This window comes from Argopecten irradians, chromosome 8, assembly GCF_041381155.1.
Source record: "Argopecten irradians isolate NY chromosome 8, Ai_NY, whole genome shotgun sequence".
Taxonomy (NCBI): domain Eukaryota; kingdom Metazoa; phylum Mollusca; class Bivalvia; order Pectinida; family Pectinidae; genus Argopecten; species Argopecten irradians.
The window spans coordinates 24,361,446-24,377,951 of NC_091141.1; the positions used below are offsets into that span (position 1 = coordinate 24,361,446).

Below are 16,506 nucleotides of genomic sequence, written 5' to 3' on the forward strand. Positions count from 1 at the left end.
ATGTTAACAGTATCAATATGACAGTAGTACCTCTCCCATTTACTATGTTAACAGTATCAATATGACAGTAGAACCTCTCCCATTTACTATGTTAACAGTATCAATATGACAGTAGTACCTCTCCCATTTACTATGTTAACAGTATCAATATGACAGTAGAACCTCTCCCATTTACTATGTTAACAGTATCAATATGACAGTAGTACATCTCCCATTTACTATGTTAACAGTATCAATATGACAGTAGTACCTCTCCCATTTACTATGTTAACAGTATCAATATGACAGTAGTACCTCTCCCATTTACTATGTTAACAGTATCAATATGACAGTAGTACCTCTCCCATTTACTATGTTAACAGTATCAATATGACAGTAGTACCTCTCCCATTTACTATGTTAACAGTATCAATATGACAGTAGTACCTCTCCCATTACTATGTTAACAGTATCAATATGACAGTAGTACCTCTCCCATTAACTATGTTAACAGTATCAATATGACAGTAGTACCTCTCCCATTTACTATGTTAACAGTATCAATATGACAGTAGTACCTCTCCCATTTACTATGTTAACAGTATCAATATGACAGTAGTACATCTCCCATTTACTATGTTAACAGTATCAATATGACAGTAGTACCTCTCCCATGTATTGTACTGTGTTAACAGTATCAATATGACAGTAGTACCTCTCCCATTTACTATGTTAACAGTATCAATATGACAGTAGTACCTCTCCCATTACTATTTAACAGTATCATATATGATCCTTTGTAACAGTATCAATATGAAGTAGTACCTCTCCCATTACTATGTTAACAGTATCAATATGACAGTAGTACCTCTCCCATTTACTATGTTAACAGTATCAATATGACAGTAGTACCTCTCCCATTTACTATGTTAACAGTATCAATATGACAGTAGTACCTCTCCCATTTACTATGTTAACAGTATCAATATGACAGTAGTACATCTCCCATTTACTATGTTAACAGTATCAATATGACAGTAGTACCTCTCCCATTACTATGTTAACAGTATCAATATGACAGTAGTACATCTCCCATTTACTATGTTAACAGTATCAATATGACAGTAGTACCTCTCCCATTTACTATGTTAACAGTATCAATATGACAGTAGTACCTCTCCCATTTACTATGTTAACAGTATCAATATGACAGTAGAACCTCTCCCATTTACTATGTTAACAGTATCAATATGACAGTAATACCTCTCCCATTTACTATGTTAACAGTATCAATATGACAGTAGTACCTCTCCCATTTACTATGTTAACAGTATCAATATGACAGTAATACCTCTCCCATTTACTATGTTAACAGTATCAATATGACAGTAATACATCTCCCATTTACTATGTTAACAGTATCAATATGACAGTAGTACCTCTCCTATTTACTATGTTAACAGTATCAATATGACAGTAATACCTCTCCCATTACTATGTTAACAGTGTCAATATAACAGTAATACCTCTCCCATTTACTATGTTAACAGTATCAATATAACAGTAGAACCTCTACCATTTACTATGTTAACAGTATCAACATGACAGTAGAACCTCTCCCATTTACCTATGTTAACAGTATCAATATGACAGTAGTACCTCTCCCATTTACTATGTTAACAGTATCAATATGACAGTAGAACCTCTCCCATTTACTATGTTAACAGTATCAATATGACAGTAGAACCTCTCCCATTTACTATGTTAACAGTATCAATATGACAGTAGACCTCTCCCATTTACTTGTTAACAGTATCAATATGACAGTAGTACCTCTCCCATTTACTATGTTAACAGTATCAATATGACAGTAGAACCTCTCCCATTAACTATGTTAACGGTATCAATATGACAGTAGTATATCTCCCATTTACTATGTTAACAGTATCAATATGACAGTAGTACCTCTCCCATGTACTGTACTGTGTTAACAGTATCAATATGACAGTAGTATATCTCCCATTAACTATGTTAACAGTATCAATATGACAGTAGTACCTCTCCCATTTACTTGTTAACAGTATCAATATGACAGTAGTATCTCCCATTACTGTGTTAACAGTATCAATATGACAGTAGAACCTCTCCCATTACTATGTTAACAGTATCAATATGACAGTAGTACCTCTCCCATTTACTATGTTAACAGTATCAATATGACAGTAGAACCTCTCCCATTACTATGTTAACAGTATCAATATGACAGTAGTACCTCTCCCATTTACTATGTTAACAGTATCAATATGACAGTAGAACCTCTCCCATTACTATGTTAACAGTATCAATATGACAGTAGTACCTCTCCCATTAACTATGTTAACAGTATCAATATGACAGTAGTACCTCTCCCATTACTATGTTAACAGTATCAATATGACAGTAATACCTCTCCCATTACTATGTTAACAGTATCAATATGACAGTAGTACCTCTCCCATTACTATGTTAACAGTATCAATATGACAGTAGTACCTCTCCCATTTACTATGTTAACAGTATCAATATGACAGTAGTACATCTCCCATTTACTATGTTAACAGTATCAATATGACAGTAGTACCTCTCCCATTTACTATGTTAACAGTATCAATATGACAGTAGTACATCTCCCATTACTATGTTAACAGTATCAATATGACAGTAGAACCTCTCCCATTACAATGTTAACAGTATCAATATGACAGTAGAACCTCTCCCATTTACTATGTTAACAGTATCAATATGACAGTAGAACCTCTCCCATTACTATGTTAACAGTATCAATATGACAGTAGAACCTCTCCCATTTACTATGTTAACAGTATCAATATGACAGTAGAACCTCTCCCATTTACTATGTTAACAGTATCAATATGACAGTAGTACCTCTCCCATTTACTATGTTAACAGTATCAATATGACAGTAGTACCTCTCCCATTTACTATGTTAACAGTATCAATATGACAGTAGAACCTCTCCCATTTACTATGTTAACAGTATCAATATGACAGTAGTACCTCTCCCATTTACTGTACTCCATTAACTATGGTAACAGTATCAATATGACACCTCTCCCATTTACTATGTTAACAGTATCAATATGACAGTAGTACCTCTCCCATTAACTATGTTAACAGTATCAATATGACAGTAGAACCTCTCCCATTTACTATGTTAACAGTATCAATATGACAGTAGTACCTCTCCCATTTACTATGTTAACAGTATCAATATGACAGTAGAACCTCTCCCATTTACTATGTTAACAGTATCAATATGACAGTAGAACCTCTCCCATTTACTATGTTAACAGTATCAATATGACAGTAGAACCTCTCCCATTTACTATGTTAACAGTATCAATATGACAGTAGAACCTCTCCCATTTACTATGTTAACAGTATCAATATGACAGTAGAACTCTCCCATTACTATGTTAACAGTATCAATATGACAGTAGTACCTCTCCCATTAACTATGTTAACAGTATCAATATGACAGTAGTACCTCTCCCATTTACTATGTTAACAGTATCAATATGACAGTAGAACCTCTCCCATTTACTATGTTAACAGTATCAATATGACAGTAGAACCTCTCCCATTACTATGTTAACAGTATCAATATGACAGTAGTACCTCTCCCATTAACTATGTTAACAGTATCAATATGACAGTAGTACCTCTCCCATTTACTATGTTAACAGTATCAATATGACAGTAGAACCTCTCCCATTTACTATGTTAACAGTATTAATATGACAGTAGTACCTCTCCCATTAACTATGTTAACAGTATCAATATGACAGTAGTACCTCTCCCATTTACTATGTTAACAGTATCAATATGACAGTAGTACCTCTCCCATTTACTATGTTAACAGTATCAATATGACAGTAGTACCTCTCCCATTTACTATGTTAACAGTATCAATATGACAGTAGTACCTCTCCCATTTACTATGTTAACAGTATCAATATGACAGTAGAACCTCTCCCATTAACTATGTTAACAGTATCAATATGACAGTAGAACCTCTCCCATTAACTATGTTAACAGTATCAATATGACAGTAGTACCTCTCCCATTTACTATGTTAACAGTATCAATATGACAGTAGTACCTCTCCCATTTACTATGTTAACAGTATCAATATGACAGTAGAACCTCTCCCATTTACTATGTTAACAGTATCAATATGACAGTAGTACCTCTCCCATTTACTATGTTAACAGTATCAATATGACAGTAGAACCTCTCCCATTTACTATGTTAACAGTATCAATATGACAGTAGTACACCTCTCCCATTTACTATGTTAACAGTATCAATATGACAGTATACCTCTCCCATTTACTATGTTAACAGTATCAATATGACAGTAATACCTCTCCCATTTACTATGTTAACAGTATCAATATGACAGTAGTACCTCTCCCATTTACTATGTTAACAGTATCAATATGACAGTAGAACCTCTCCCATTACTATGTTAACAGTATCAATATGACAGTAGTACCTCTCCCATTTACTATGTTAACAGTATCAATATGACAGTAGAACTCTCCCATTACTATGTTAACAGTATCAATATGACAGTAGTACTCTCCCATTTACTATGTTAACAGTATCAATATGACAGTAGTACATCTCCCATTTACTATGTTAACAGTATCAATATGACAGTAGAACCTCTCCCATTTACTATGTTAACAGTATCAATATGACAGTAGTACCTCTCCCATTTACTATGTTAACAGTATCAATATGACAGTAGAACCTCTCCCATTTACTATGTTAACAGTATCAATATGACAGTAGTACCTCTCCCATTTACTATGTTAACAGTATCAATATGACAGTAGTACCTCTCCCATTTACTATGTTAACAGTATCAATATGACAGTAGTACCTCTCCCATTACTATGTTAACAGTATCAATATGACAGTAGTAACCTCCCCATTTACTATGTTAACAGTATCAATATGACAGTAGAACCTCTCCCATTTTACTATGTTAACAGTATCAATATGACAGTAGAACCTCTCCCATTTACTATGTTAACAGTATCAATATGACAGTAGAACCTCTCCCATTTACTATGTTAACAGTATCAATATACGTAGACTCTCCCATTACTATGTTAACAGTATCAATATGACAGTAGAACCTCTCCCATTTACTATGTTAACAGTATCAATATGACAGTAGAACCTCTCCCATTTACTATGTTAACAGTATCAATATGACAGTAGTACCTCTCCCATTTACTATGTTAACAGTATCAATATGACAGTAGACCTCTCCCATTACTATGTTAACAGTATCAATATGACAGTAGACCTCTCCCATTTACTATGTTAACAGTATCAATATGACAGTAGTACCTCTCCCATTTACTATGTTAACAGTATCAATATGACAGTAGTACCTCTCCCATTTACATGTTAACAGTATCAATATGACAGTAGTACCTCTCCCATTTACTATGTTAACAGTATCAATATGACAGTAGTACTCTCCCATTTACTATGTTAACAGTATCAATATGACAGTAGTACCTCTCCCATTTACTATGTTAACAGTATCAATATGACAGTAGTACCTCTCCCATTTACTATGTTAACAGTATCAATATGACAGTAGTACCTCTCCCATTTACTATGTTAACAGTATCAATATGACAGTAGTACCTCTCCCATTTACTATGTTAACAGTATCAATATGACAGTAGAACCTCTCCCATTTACTATGTTAACAGTATCAATATGACAGTAGTACCTCTCCCATTTACTATGTTAACAGTATCAATATGACAGTAGAACCTCTCCCATTTACTATGTTAACAGTATCAATATGACAGTAGTACCTCTCCCATTTACTATGTTAACAGTATCAATATGACAGTAGTACCTCTCCCATTTACTATGTTAACAGTATCAATATGACAGTAGTACCTCTCCCATTTACTATGTTAACAGTATCAATATGACAGTAGTACCTCTCCCATTTACTATGTTAACAGTATCAATATGACAGTAGTACCTCTCCCATTTACTATGTTAACAGTATCAATATGACAGTAGTACCTCTCCCATTACTATGTAACAGTATCAATATGACAGTAGTACCTCTCCCATTTACTATGTAACAGTATCAATATGACAGTAGTACCTCTCCCATTTACTATGTTAACAGTATCAATATGACAGTAGTACCTCTCCCATTTACTATGGTAACAGTATCAATATGACAGTAGTACCTCTCCCATTTACTATGTAACAGTATCAATATGCGTAGTACCTCTCCATTACTATGGTAACAGTATCAATATGACAGTAGAACCTCTCCCATTTACTATGGTAACAGTATCAATATGACAGTAGTACCTCTCCCATTTACTATGGTAACAGTATCAATATGACAGTAGTACCTCTCCCATTTACTATGGTAACAGTATCAATATGACAGTAGTACCTCTCCCATTTACTATGTTAACAGTATCAATATGACAGTAATACCTCTCCCATTACTATGGTAACAGTATCAATATGACAGTAATACCTCTCCCATTTACTATGTTAACGGTATCAATATGACAGTAGAACCTATCCCATATACTATGTTAGCAGTATCAATATGACAGTAGTACCTCTCCCATTTACTATGTTAACAGTATCAATATGACAGTAGTACTCTCTCCCATTTACTATGTTAACAGTATCAATATGACAGTAATACCTCTCCCATTTACTATGTTAACAGTATCAATATGACAGTAGTACCTCTCCCATTTACTATGTTAACAGTATCAATATGACAGAAGAACCTATCCCATATACTATGTTAGCAGTATCAATAAGATAGTAGTACATCCTATTTAGCATATTAACAGTATCAATATGACAGTAGAACCTCTCCCACATAGTATGTTTACAGCTATATAACTCCAACTCTGTCACTCCCTCGCTATATCGTAATGTACTAATGTCTACTTTATGACCCCAAGGAAACTCTATTGCAGAGTCATAATTTCAAAGGATTACAATCTAGATTTAATTAGCGTTTATAGGAAAAATTCGGACAAGCTCTCGTTTATTGGCTATATAAACACAGGAATCAATACAAAGTGTATCATACGGTTCTATAGACCGCATTGGGGGATGGGGCTCCTTAGGGACATACCGGTATGATGCATGTGATTTAGTGTGCTTTTGGATCAGTAGAGGATATACCATACTGTTACAGTAAGGATAATGACTTTCGCGGGGAAGATATTTCGCGGTTTTCTAGGTCGTATTGATATGCATTCGAGAAAATAACAGTGTTTCGCGCTTTCTGGTGATAATATTTTCCATCGACAATGTCTTGTCTTAGCCTAAAGAATTGGAGAAGATACACTTATTCTAAAAGACGTAGTTTGAAAATGGCATTTTTCCGCTTTTAAATTCCGAAATGTATTTGAAAGTAAATAATTCTGATACATGTTTGGAACACATGTGATATCTAGAGCTTTCAAATCCAAAGATAGTTAAATAGCTGATATATTCGAGTATGTCTGAGGAGAAATCCTCATCAGTTTTTCAATGGTATATAAATTACAAAATCTGAAATTATAAAACTAAAATACAGACTTACTTGGTTGATTTTTATCAATATTAGATAATATTTGATTTTCGCCTATTCTTATCGATTATTCATTATTATATGGAGGTTCATATAAAGCATATCGACTCGGTATTGCCATTTTTAGAAACAGCGAAACGATATCGCTATTGGGACGTCACAACCTTGTCGATATTGCGTTTGTGAACTGCATTACCAACACTTGTAGTTCTTCAGGGCGGCGTCCTGTGGTCATCGTTCTTCTGATAGTGCATATCAGATTAGCCTTCTGACATATATTTAAAAAAACTCCTTATCTAAATTCAAAATTGAGGACCTTTTACCTTTGATTCAGTCAATATGGTGTTTTAGCGACCTGTTAGAAGAACCTATAACAACATCCTCGGCCTGGTTATTATTCACCATAAGGAACAGTAAAAATGAAATTATGAAACAAAATAAAATAATTTTAAGTCTGAAATACATTTTAACATTGTGTGAGTAACTTATGAATTAGGTCATTATATTGTGGACCAGAAATAATGTTTAAATGCGAAGTGATAAAGAATTGGATCCCTTGGAAATAAGATAAGTAAACAGTATGACATTTTATATATTTATCATGGCTTTATTGACGTACATTAAATATGCATGAATTACAAACTTTCATAGGATTTTCGTACGATTTATTCGGGTTATATATATATATATATTGGGGGAAATAAATCACCATTTTCGATAATACATTTTTATTAGTTCAATTTCCTTCCTTATTTCGCTCTTTTTAAAAGCATTGTCATTTTTCCTAACGCATTTTCAATACGACTGTTTGCAGTGTCATAGAACTGGTGAAAGGTGTACACTGTGTGATGCAAACGTGAAAAGTAACTTGAAATATGAAAGAACGCATTTAATTCATGCATGGAAATATCCAACACGCATTGTTTTCAAATTAGAAAAGTTTTACGAGAAATTATTTTTCAGTGTACTTCTAGTCAGGTATAAGCACTATAGGTATCAATATTGTAACGTGATGTGGACAGATACAATGTTCTATAGGCTAATCAAGGGGAGTCTTCTGTCATGGACAAATATTGATTACCAAACAGACATTATTGGGCTTTGAATGGATTTAAAGTGGGGATATATGATTACAAGTGATAGCAAAGTCACATTAGGGCGTTCGCCAGGAGACAAATTGTTACGGGTAGACAAAGGTATACGGTCCTTCGAGTCAGGTCGATGATACCCACTATATGGAAGATGAAACAATTTCCAGCTAGCATAAGTACACTCTGGTGACCGTCAAATAGCCTTGCCTACCTAATGTGTAGGCCATTTCTACGTACATGTTCAATAGTAATTATCCGGTTATTATCCTTGCACTTGCCCTGGTCACACTTGTACAGCTTTTAATCCATCAACCCACGCTTGACTATGTCATGCTTGATTGAATGATTTTTACTACTCCACGCTTTACTGGACACACTTGATGAAAGCCACGGCTGGTTATATCAAACTAGCTACGCCATGCTTGACTAAATGCATTTCACTACACCATGCTTGACAAAAACGCATTATACTACGCCATGCTTGACTAAACGCATTTCACTACGCCATGCCTGACTAAACGCATTTCATTACACCATGCTTGACTAAACGCATTTCACTACGCCATGCTTGATTAAACGCATTTCACTACGCCATGCCTGACTAAACGCATTTCATTACACCATGCTTGACTAAACGCATTTCACTACGCCATGCTTGATTAAACGCATTTCACTACGCCATGCTTGACTAAACGCATTTCACTATGCCATGCTTGACTAAACGCATTTCACTATGCCATGCTTGACTAAACGCATTTCAATACGATATGCTTAACTTCACTACGCCGCATTTCAGTAAACACAATTCTTTTAGCCACGCTTGAATATGATACACTTTTCAAACACATGATATTTTTTCCAGTACTATCCAAGAATACAAGTAACACACGCTTTTGATGCGGTTGTTAGTATCCCTGCTTAATTTCATATTTCGTATCGTTCTATTCAAAGAGCAGACTTTGCTTCTATAAAAACCGAATGACCTATGAATAATTTTATATTCTCTGTCGTGTAAGACAAGATAAAGTCAGTTAACCGAAGCCTATCAGGAATTACGATTGGAGCTATGGTATCTCTTAGATTTATATATCAAGTCGATACAGATACCATTGTAATGATACCAGCCAAACTGGTCACCAATCTGACCGATGTACCTCAATATTTATGACTCTAGTTGATCTACATTTCAATTTCTACTGGAGTCCGCTCAGCCTTCTCTTAATTAATTACACGGACATTGCCGCCAATGTGAAGTGGGTTTTAGAAATGCATTTAGGCCAAATCGCTTTGTTCTGATCTGTGTGTATTCCCTCAGGAGTCTTGTTCAATTAAGTGCCGGCAACAGATCAGAGAGTGAAAGCCTATCTATCACAAAGCTTTAAATCTGCCACAGGGTCGGGATCTACGCCCTCGACACCGTGTAGAGTCTAGTACGGTGTCGTATTGTCTTCATTGTGATTCATTGCCGGACATTTGGACTGCAGGATAATAGTGGTTAAGGTGTCCAACATTAAACTTCTGTATATAGCCTTCCACCTGTGGGAATCCCACATCATACCCGTAAACGATCTATCATGGATGTATGTTAAACCCTTACACTTTGGGAAAACCAGAACAGCTGACATGTACTTACCGTAAACCGGTAGTTGTTTTCGGGAACGGCATTTTTACTTTCTTTGGTATTTATGCTTTGCCGGCGGTAGAACATCTTTAACAAACAAGTGTTTCATATAATATCACATTCTAAAGTAAATTATGGATAAGGAAACAAAACAAATTGACTGATGGCGATGAACATTGTCAGGGTGTTCAATGGTTCATCATGTGTAAATACCTACTTTAAAGCTATTGACCGACTAATAGCAATTATCCACTCATCTTAAGATATTATTCGATGCGTAAAAGAAATTATCCACTCATCTTAAGATATTATTCGATGCGTAAAAGAAATATATTTTAAATCATTACTTATAATGAGCATTACTCTAATGTTTTCAGCAGTCTCTTGAGTTTGAGAAATAGGTTTCGCCTAGGTGTAATATGAAATCTATTTTATGTAGATTTATTGTAATTGCTAAGATAATGCAGGTAGAATTAACGAAATATCTGCCATACATGTATATTACTATTATAGTTATTACAAGTACTAACCACGAATAATTGTACCCATGAGAGGAGTTAAAATCTGCATACCATGAAAGAAAGTTGCTACGATTTTTTATGTTACACAGTATATCGCAATTGACAAATCCATAAAGAAATAATGAAAGTATTGGTCAAATATGACACAATTGGCAATGTTTATCAACGTTAAAAAATTGCAAAAATTTCGCGCATACGCATAGGGATTGATTACACTCGCCGAAAGGTAATAATATGAAATAGTGACTAGGTCGTTTCTATTTATTTTCAGTTTTTCTCCATTTTGAACAAAGTGGTTATACAAACTTTTAAATTTTGTTATTACCACAAAGTACACAACTTTTACATTTATTTTCATTTCTAAAATTCTTTTTACCTTTTATCACATGATTTTTTTAACGATTTAGTTCCTTTAAGGATAACCGAACGAGACCAAACGGGAACATGCTAATAAAGTGGTCAACTTACGGAATATGAATATTGATTAAGTTATAGCGAGTGTCAATATGCCTTAACAGTAATTGTTCTATACATCGTACGATTACTGCCATGATCGGTGACATTTTAATGTCTTTAATGAACTACATACATGTCACTGCAGTTTGTCTCTGTCACACGAAGAAGGGTAGTAATGAATTGTAATCCGTCTGTAACATTTATCAGGTACCACGCAGATGTTATCGCAATATCGTTTGTGTGATTTTTGAAGATGCATTTATCAACCCAATAATGGTAATTAGGGATCTGAAATGAACTAGTTTGTACCCATACCTACACGATTGAGTGTGTTGCTGTGTACGTGATTTATCTACAACTGGAGTATGGATCCATCCTAGTTATCATCAAGCCTTTGTTTCACACAGAAACTATCGATATTTACTTGAGGCCTTCTCTTGTGCTGCCATTTATCGTATAGAAGCGTCATCATGATATACATGTTATCATCAACTGTATTATATGAAAATAAGGAGAATTGTTAAAGAATCTTTAACAATGCGACAGCACAAGGGACACAACTTTAAGAAAACGTTTGTGGGCATGGGAAGAGGGTTTATCTATAGGAGTAAATGTAATTCGGCTATTATTCCAATCGTGTACTACTTACTATTTTGATATTCCGCGAAGTTGCAAAATTAACCACCACTCCTTTAAAAATAAAAATAAAATAAACACACGTATTATAATCACAAAAACGAACACACCTTACGTTTCATTATCATCAAGAATTAATGGGCTGAAGTATCGGGAGTTTAAGGGACATAATTCAAATAAATGGAAATAGTGTTAGCCATACTTACACGGACGGAAAGGGGTCATATACAATAATACATCGACATTGTATTCAACATGAAAACGACCCTGATCTGGAAATGAAATATGTTTAAAAGAGGAAATGCACAGACGCCAAATAGAAGATTTAACGTCAATTTAGAAGATAACGATTCAACCAAAACAATAGAAACAAGAACAGTTGTAAACTAACAACAAAACATGATAAAAAAAGACGTAAGGGGTAAAATTTGCGTAGGAGAACAAAGACAAGTAAGGCTTGGGTACGTTTGTGTAACTACCTGTTGATAGCAATGGTCATCTAAGGACATCTCAAATATAAAAGATTCAGGAATGACGGAATAAACGAAGAAGTACTTCTAACCTAAGGTTGATACTCCATCAAATGTCTTATATTGTTTCCAATTGAATAGAGGATGGAATGCAAAGTATTGATTTGCCGATTGAAACAGGAACTGCTAAAGGAAACTAAAGGGAAAGACAGACTTAATAAAGAACAAATACTGAGATAGTCCTGACATTTTGAAAGATATAATGAATCAGGCAAAATTTGGAGAAATGATAAATGTTTTCTATTTTGATAAAACAATTCAAATGGGCTGACATTTCAAATAGAGCATCTAATTGATTTCAAAATGGTGTGCTATTACATCTTTGCCTGCAAGAACACGTAGTTGCTGCCCCTGTCACTAATAACGTCACAGACAATAAATATATCACGTTGATGATGAGATTGTCACCTAGCGCTCAATGCCAATGCGATTTTTGTGAAGGTCACACAACATCGTGATAAAAGTTGTCCTTTCTTTATGGAAAACCTGTAGTGAAAGTGATATTTATGAGAAACATTTGATTGCTTTCACTAATTACACGTGATTGATTGACTAAAAATTGAGAGCTTAAAAGCGTGATTTTAAAACTTAATGTAATATATTTAAGAGATTTAATAATCAAAATGGCTTCTGTCATTTTCATTATTTAAATCCATTTATTAGAGCACATAAAACAAATACCACAGTATTAGACACTCTTTCATTATTGAACATAAACAGTTATTAAAACTATTAGATAAGGACGATTTAAAATACCAAAAGTACATGATATACTAATAGAATCCTAAATGGGTCTGTTAAGTCGACAGGGATATATCATCCCTAATTTTGGTTTGTTAACCCGAGGCTTACCGACTATTTGATTACTTGTCTATCATACTGTAACAAAAACAAGGATAATTCAGTTTTATGAACCGTTGTTTTAGCGTCGTCATCACAAAGGGTCTCAATGGGTCAAAAATAACAAATTCGTCGACAATGGTTGCCGTATGTATTGATGACTCCCGTCATTGTCGAGCGCATTGTCTGGACATTTTCTCTCATACTTGATAGGTTTTTCCCATATCTCACAGGGAAATCCCGTAGTTGTTAGGGAAAAGATAACTGTCATTTACTGGGGGTGTAAGGCAACTCACATGCATAATATAATCACGCTACGTCTTCAATACATGCGGCGTAACCGCGACGTGCATTGTGGATGACGTCATAAATTTTAACGACGTTCCTGCATATTGGTGTTACTAAAAAAAATTGGACATAAACAAGAATTTCATCTTATTTCTGCTAAGTTTGGGAGAAAAAAATCAAACACGGGTCTTTCAAGTGGACAGGGATATCTCAATCAACCCTCGTGAAAGATATTGGCCGTCAACCCTCGGCAAGTCTCGAGTTGACAAGCCAAGATCTTTCACTCGGGTTGAGATATCCCTGTCCACATTACAGAACCATGTAAGATTCTATTAATCCCGCGGATTTTTTTTTACTTTCTTTCTACTTTTTCTACTTAAAAAAAATCAAAACTGCATTGTAAATAACTATATTCTTTTCGAAGAAGAACTTTCACACAATTTCCATGTTTCATAATTCTATTTTTAAACAGGCTTACATTTCTCTCTTTATAACAAGCCATATATCCACATCCGTTCAATATAAACACAATAGGTAACCATACTTATTGTAACTAACAGCCGCATTTTTACAAGAAAGATATTTCTTTATTGAAGAGAAACAACTCTCTTTCACTTAACTTTAGTTGAAATTTAATATTATGAAAAAAGCAACCTGCATATTATGTTCTGTGTTACTAATATATTATATACATGTGAAGAAACTTCAAATGGCCCTGTCAACCAATCAATTGTATTTTAGAGTCATGAACTACTTTTGTATGAGAGCCACAATGCTTATGTTCCGTACACTATTGTTATTAACATCCCGGTCTTAAAAGGAAACGGGGGAAAATTGTTAGTATGTTGTGACGTCACATAGATGACAATTTCCTTAACCATCACGTAATCCTAAGGATTCCAGTCGTCAATTTCCATTGATGGTGGATGATTTCCAAGTCAAGTACCCGTGAGGTAGGATATTGTATGGAAGTTAGGGGCTTCTCTTATCATATCATCATTCTAAAGTGTTTTTATAGTTTTTTTATATGCTGTACAACTCACTGAATATCATCCAAACATACAGGTACTCGTTTTCAAAATTGTCAAAGCAATACTCTTGTTAAACTATTAATAAAACACAAATATTCGAAAATATTGGATGTGAATTTCGCAATCATCGTAGAAATTATCAAATAGACGTCGATGCAGGCATTCCTTGTATACATGTATACAAGGAATTGAGTTGGTCGTATAGACATTTCAATTTTGCTTTGTTACGACCATAATAATGTACTTGATGTGTTTATGTATTTATTTTTGGTTGGGATTATGAGTTGCCAATATAGAATAGTTCAAACCGATATTGTTGTTGTTTTAATGGTCACGTCAAATTGGAAATATCACATCAAAGTATTCGTACCACTGTTACTTGGTCGCAGTAATATCGTCATGACTGGCACTGATCTGTTAACGTTATCGTGGTTGACTTGGTGATACCCAAGTTGTCTTGCCTGGATTGGTCACATCAACATGCATAAAAGATGTCTTGGTTACTTAGTTACATCAAAGTGACTACAGCTCATATCACAGTCACCTATCTGAGTAAAAGTGTCGAGGCCGGATCTGTCATATCACAGTCACCTATCTGAGTAAAAGTGTCGAGGCTGGATCTGTCATATCACAGTCACCTATCTGAGTAAAAGTGTCGAGGCTGGATCTGTCATATCACAGTCACCTATCTGAGTAAAAGTGTCGAGGCCGGATCTGTCATATCACAGTCACCTATCTGAGTAAAAGTGTCGAGGCCGGATAACTTGGTTAAATAAAGAAAGAAGTGTCGTTTGTTGAATTGTCCATATAAAAACAATTCCTCTCCCTTGTGTATATTTCAATGACAATTCGGGTACTAGGAAAAGCCATTACCGCATTGTGCTAGTCAGAATCTGAGACAATCAATGTTACAAGCATGTTTTTTTTTTACCGTCCTGTTTGCAACCTTGTTCATTGTTTTGGATATTTGCTAGTGAATGCCAGGATTGGTCTAAGTCACAGTCAGTTGTTATCCATCGGCCGTAGCACAACAGTACAGAATATCCCAACACTTAGGCTGACTGACCGACGAACATGTAAATGCATTAATGTACCTACAATAAAGCAACACTAACCCAAATATCTCTTTTGTTGACTTTGTAAATTATGGATCTGACATCTTTTGTTGGCTTATTGACTGTCGCTAATTTTATAAAGAAATACTGGTGTCTCTATTTTACTAAACAAACAATACACTGAAAAGTATGCGTATATTGAAGTTTGTTTTGTTAACAGTTCGTGTGTCTGTGGAGAACTCACTAGTTGCAACAATGTATTAAAGTATTAGAACCTCGTTGGCTTGGAACGGACATGGAAAAGGGCATTGCGAGGGAACGAAAAAACAATTTTGCGTGGGAGTGATTTATTATTTCTTTACGTAAACATTGCGTTTTAATGAAATATCATTACGTTCGAACGAAACATCATTAAGTTCGAACAAATTAATTAAGCAAAAAAAACTAAATGTTTGTTATGGGTTAAAAATAAGGTCGGTACGTCGGGAGATTTTTTGTGTGTCTTTCATAGGATCGAGGATAAAAAAATTAGGATCGGTTGGGTAACTTTAAATATACTTTTATTTTTTTGGCCTTGTTCTCGCGCAATGATATTTCGTTCCAATGGAATATTTGTTCAATGTCCTTTCCCAGCCATTGTAATATTTGTATCAGACGGTGATAGACCATCGGCTGAATCAAACACGAAAGTATCATTACTTTAAAATGAATTATGATAAGATAAATAATCTTATACAGCATTGATAGGAAATTCTGTTTTAAGCAGATTAAAGCTGTTTCTCAAGTCGACCA

General features: G+C 34.6%; 1 protein-coding gene across 1 annotated transcript in view; it reads left to right on the forward strand.

Annotated features, from left to right (window-relative positions):
• The window catches only part of LOC138329941 (uncharacterized), a 34,209-nt gene that overhangs the window by 14,416 nt on the left and 3,287 nt on the right, over positions 1 to 16,506 (forward strand). The window lies entirely within an intron of this gene.